The sequence below is a fragment of the Zalophus californianus genome, chromosome 11 (assembly GCF_009762305.2).
Source record: "Zalophus californianus isolate mZalCal1 chromosome 11, mZalCal1.pri.v2, whole genome shotgun sequence".
NCBI lineage: Eukaryota > Metazoa > Chordata > Mammalia > Carnivora > Otariidae > Zalophus > Zalophus californianus.
This window is the reverse complement of record NC_045605.1, coordinates 7,144,193-7,150,192: the sequence shown is the minus strand read 5'-3', so window position 1 is coordinate 7,150,192 and position 6,000 is coordinate 7,144,193. Positions and strand designations below refer to the sequence as shown.

Below are 6,000 nucleotides of genomic sequence, written 5' to 3'. Positions count from 1 at the left end.
ACGAAGTCAAGAGAGGTGAAGGAAGGGCCAGAGCTGCGGAGGGAGGAAGGGAAAGCGGGAGGGAGAGAAGGTGGGAAAGAGAGAGAGGGAGGAAGAGGGGGAGAGAAGGGAAGAAGGAGGAAGGGAGGAGGGAGAGGAGAGAGTGTGAGCACGCATATAATCTGCTCAAAGGGAAGGAGAAAAGCAGGAACAGGAGTTGAAGTCTTTAAATATTTCATTAAAGGTTCACCACCTAAAACTATTTTCTATGTGTGTGTTTTCTCTCTCTCTCTCTCTCTTTTGCCCATGGATTTCAGATACAAGATTTAAAGTAGATTTAATATTCTAATTTAATGAGAGAGGAGAGGTACAGCATGAAGGAAAGGTTACGAGTGGCTGTAGGAGTTAGTGAGTTTAATTTGAGCTTCATGATTATGCATGTTGTTATTTCTAGTCTTTTCGGAAAACATATGCAATGAAATTTCCATACAGTGCTTTTGCAGACGGAGGCTTTTTCCTGTTTGCGTCTCCCCCTCCACCTTACTTTTTAATTGTGTTTACACAAAGTAGGCTCTAATTTCTGCCCAGAGCAACACAATTCTCTGCCTCAGCCATATTTTGCAAAATATAAGCTAGAGAGGGGGTGGAGGGATGTTGCACTAACCTTGAAAGCCTAGAAGCCCGCTCCCTCCCTAACTGGACTGGCCAGCCGCCTCATGGGAAACGGAGCAGGGGAGAGGAGCTCAGGGGCATATTCAGTTATGTAATGCTGTAGTTCTCCTTTCCAGGGGAGTGTGAAATTTCGGATGAGAGGTCAAAGCGCGAGCTCAAGAAGACAAAATTTTATGTTTCACACATTCCTCAATATCAAGTGTTTGGTCTAAGTTGTCAAACTTTCATAAATGGAGGAAATGAAGGAAAGGAAACTTACATCTTGTGAGAGCTTTCATAATGACGTGCTACACCCCAGGGCGGTTTTGATCCCCTCACACACACATTTAATCCACACTATAATCTTGCAAGGTTTGCAGAAGAGAAGAACTGAGACTCAGACAGGTTAGGTAATGGACCCAAACTTCAGAAGGAATTGCAAGTTCAGGTTTGCCTGAGCCCCCAAACCTACATTCTACTTCCAAACTTTCTTGATTGAAAAAGGACCTCAAAAAAATGGGGAAGATCAGACAGGACAGGCAGTAGAAATCACTGTTTGCTTTCCTGCCCCATAAATTTAATCAGAATGAAAAAGGAAAAACACGCTATTGCTCAAAACCTTTATCATTCGTTATTTTGAGGAAGTCTTAGACTTTGAAAAATAATATTATTATTTATTGAGGTTTGAAAAATAATATTTTTTTTGTGTGCTAATTACACACTACTCTTTACCCAAAAAAGTTTTGGAAAATGGAGAAGACCCTGTAGGAGAGAAAAGACATCATTAGTAAGCTTACAGTATCAGAGTTTAAGTTTGCTGCTATAATAAAGTCATTCTCAACCTAAGTGAATTATAGATTATAAAAATTAATTTCCCTCTCATATAAGAATTCTGATGAGGGGGGCGCCCGAGTGGCTCAGTCGGTAAGCGTCCGACTCTTGATTTTGGCTCAAGTCATGATCTCAGGGTCATGAGATACAGCCCTGTGTCGGGCTCCGTGCTGGGCATGTAGCCTGCTTCAGATTCCCTCTCTCCTTCTCCCTCTGGCCCTCCCCTGCCACCCTCGTCAAGGTGCGTTCTCTCTCTAAAAAAAACCAAAAAACCAAAAAAGAATTCTGAGGAGAACATTTCAAGTAAGATAGTAGTTCTGTCGTCTTCAATGTGGCTTCCAAGTTTATTCTAGCCATCGCTACTCCGGTCCTCAAGAAGAGAAGACAGAACACTTGTGCAAGAATTTATGGACAAATATTACTTCTACTTACATTCTATTTTCAAGAACTAAGTCGCATGGCCCCTCCCAGACACAGACAACTGCAGTCCCTGGATAATCTATTCTTCCTCTACTGCTAAGGAGGAAGGGTGGAATGGATTTCAGAGGAAAACTGTCTTCACCCAAAATAACTATTATTATATTTTTTCATATCTCTCCAGAATCTTAACATGAATACCTATACCTACACGATCTAAAAACAAAATTAGGATCATATTACACCCACTGTTTGGTAACATGCTTTTTTTAATTAAGCAAGTATGTTGGTAGTCCTGTCTTACGTCATTAAATATTATTCTGTAACATCACTGTAATGTAGCACAGATATTCCATCATTTGAATGTGCCATACTTTATTCATTTAATCCCCTATAGATGTTTCTAGTACTTCACTAATATGAAAGTGAGATGGAGGAGTTTATGCAAAAATATTTCTACTCTTTTCAGAACAATTCTTAGAAGTCAACAGGTAATAAACACTAATGTATATCATAGAAAGGTTGTATTAATTCATTGTACTACCAGTAGTATATGGAAGTAGAGACATCTGGGACTCAATGATAGAAGCATCACCCACCCTTGACCTCCCACAGCATAATTATCTCCATTACTCTTGAAATGCATCAGACAAGGGCTCTACTTATGGACATTTAACTGTCATTCAAAAGTATTTACTTCCTCCTCTGCCACATCCATGGAAAGGATATACTTCACCATCCTTTCAGTTTGGGCTTGGCCATGGGATCTGCCTTTGGCCACTGAGATGTCAGCCAATTTTATAGGCAGGGGCCGAACTGTTCCTGCCTGATTGTGTGGGCCCTCCTCTTCCTCTGCCATAGCCATGAATAAAACTTCCCCTGGGCAGCCTTTAGTGTAAGGAGGATGAGACATGTAGGCAGAATGGAGCCCAGTGGGCAGCTTACAGCCACCTAAGCAACCCCAGCCTATATCAGGCACATGTGAGTGAAACCAACACCTTAATGTTGTATGCCACTGAAATGCAGTGGCTCTTTATTACGCAGCAATATCTGACTGATACGGTGCCAATTGATAATACCTGTGACAGAGGACAACATACCAGTTGTGGAATGTACAATATATTTGGGGCAGCCCTGCTCTATCCCTGGCTTTGTCTTTATCTCTCTGGGTGAGTGATTGCCCCTTAATTTCCAGGTGTCAGCAGGTGGATGAGCCAAAGTTATCATCTTAGCCGAACCATTTCAGTCTTCTATGTTTTTTCTGTACTTACTTCCTCTTTGTCCCAGTCCTGTACAAGAGGCTAATAGAGTGTGGAACAGTGTTTCACTTCTAAAATGCCAAACAATAATGAGAAAAGGAAAACAATTATTAGCAGAAGCAGTCATAGATGCCTATGGGGTGCATCCTTTTACCCTACATCTTGTACCTGCACAGTGGTGACATCATCAGCAAAGTCTAAACCTGAGAAGTCTGGCTACAGTGAGGAGCTATAGCACAGTGTCTGAACTGCCCATTAAAGAGCACAGCTTTACTAAAAAACAAAACAAAGCAACAAGAACAGGAACAACACATACTTAATAATCTCTCATGGATAAATTCCAAACATTTATGCCAGGGACTGCTCAAGACTCTCACCTTATTTTAGGGACAAGCTTTGGGTATTTTCAACATTTTATTAATTCATTGAACATCTACAAGACCATCCCATGGATAATGCCCACAAGGCCTTGGCTGCTCTTTTACCCATTCATTCAACATTTATTGAGAGCTGACCTCGTGCCAGGAATCATGTTAAAGCCAGAGATCCTAAGATGAATATATGTTCCCTGAGCTCAACAAGTTTACAGTCTAACAGAGGAAGAGAGACATGACACATAATTCAACTTTAGAAGGGTTGTAACAGAGCTGTGGATAAGGTGCTATCTAAAGAGAGAAGAACAAGGTACAGCCAGGCCTCAACTGGTGTCCTGATTTCACTTTCGCAAAGCACACCACGTTTCACATACTTTGTCACTATAAATTTTAGTTTCTCCTGGCCTCCTACTACTAAGCTTTACTATGCTGCTGGTAGAATACTCTCCATTGGTTTCCTTTCTTTACTTTTTAGCCCCAATCCTTACTACTCTTTTCAGCAGGCTTACAAAGATTGCTAGCTCCTGCATATAGTTGGCAGAATGTTTGGAAGATGGCAGTGGGGTCTGGTCCTATACAAAGATATTTAAAGGGGAAAAACATTTAAAAGTAGCTGGTGGAACCTATTATTTTATGACCCATCTGAGACAAGAGTAGATTATTTTATTATTTATTTTTAGAGATGGGGGATGGGGCAGAGAGAAAGGGAGAGAGAGAATCTTAAGCAGGCTCCCCGCCCAGCACGGAGCTCGATGCGGAGCTCAATCTCAAAACCCTGAGATCATGACCTGAGCCGAAATCAAGAGTTGGATGCTTAAAGGACTGAGCCACCCAGGTGCCCCAAGAGTAAATTACTTTAATTATATTAATCTGGATCTCAGACATGGTATCAGTATGGGATCCATGCTGGCAAATTCAATGGAGAAGAACAGAACATACCAGCTTTACTCCTTCCTCACAAAGGAGCTCTTGTGTTGTAGCAAAATTAGAGATTCTTCACTAATAGGTTCTGTTTTTCCTGACAATGATACCAAGGCCTTCCAATGAATGACTGAGGACTTTCTTATTAGTTATGAAATAGTCAGTGGCAAATGTTTGCTAGTAGGCTGTATAAAACCTTTTTTTTTTTTTTTTTTGGTAAATATAAAATAGTGGTTTCCAAAGTAGTCACATACCACCAGGATCATCTGGGGAAACTTATATAAATAAAGGTTCCTAGGGCCCTCCTTTGGAGATTCTTTCTGATGGTTACAGAGTGGATCCAGAAATTTTATTGTTGTTAATAAGTCCCTTAGGTGATTTTGATAATCATCCTGATTAGGGCATCACAACTTCAGAGAAGTTTTGGGAAAGAACTACAACTCTTGATACATTTAATCCTCACATTCTTTAAATTATCTCCTTCTTTAATCAGGACAGTGACTACGATTCTTATTTCTTAGACAGCAGGAATAGTGGAAGACAGAATTTCATGGACTCCCAAGCTTCAGGACCCAGCAGGATTCCAGGTTCCTGAGTCTAGTGAGTCTCATGATTGGTGATAGATTTGTATTTTCATCTACCTACATATGGGTATAATCAGGAAGGACATACTCCATGGTCCCATCCCTTCTTAGAAGGTCCTGGGGAGGGCATCCATGCTAGACACTTGCAGGGGCACCATTAATGCTGCCTCTTGAGAGTTCTGAAGAATCTCTTCTTCAATGTATTTGAGCAGTGATGTTTGCCACTCCTGCTCCCCACCCTGAGGCTACTCACTAGTACAACACTTCTTGCCCCCTGAGGGTTGCCTTGCTCTTTTTCAGATTATATTGACTCCTGTTGAGGGACCTAGATCAGCACTCAAAAACTGTGTGGGGGAATTCATCCTTGAACTCTATGGCTTGTTTCTTCAGGAGTTTTATGGTCCATTGAGGGTTAGAGTGCTGACTCAGCAGGCATCACTTGATGTAGGATCCATTCCCCTTCTTGCAGATGTTTGGGTCTTAACTCAGGAAACCTAGCTCTAAGCTACCTACTGTAAGCACACTCAAAAACAGTGCCCTGATTTACTGAGACCCCTGGCAATCTACACTGAGGTTCCCTGGTTACTAGAGTGTGTGTGTGTGTGTAGAGCCTTGGGCTTTCTTTGGAGACTTAATCTCTCTCTCTCTCTCTCTCTCTCACACACACACGCATAAAAAAGGTGAAGGGTCAGGGTTGTGTGTAGGGAGGAAATAAATACAGCAAAAATAGATACAAGTGCTACCTGGCCTGTTCAATATGGAATCAACAATCACTAGGCAACGTATACCTGTGAACAGGTGCTGTTAAATCACGGAAGAAATATGTTCCCAAGAAGCTTACCAGCTTTGACAAGATTAACACATCTGAAATACTATCAAACCATATAAGGCAGAATATAATTAAGTGCTAACGCGTGTTGGAAAGGCTATCATAAAGACTATATCTGTAGCATTGTCTTCCCTCTGTCCATGGTCCTGTTTCAG

General features: G+C 41.4%; 1 long non-coding RNA gene across 1 annotated transcript in view; it reads right to left on the bottom strand.

The window, feature by feature from the left end:
* Positions 1-1,308: 1,308 nt before the first annotated feature.
* LOC113915176 overlaps positions 1,309-6,000 on the bottom strand; it is a 68,393-nt gene continuing 63,701 nt past the window's right edge. Inside the window, exon 6 of the long non-coding RNA XR_003517600.1 lies at positions 1,309-1,392. This is a non-coding gene — a long non-coding RNA (uncharacterized LOC113915176). The remainder of the gene's footprint in view (positions 1,393-6,000) is intronic.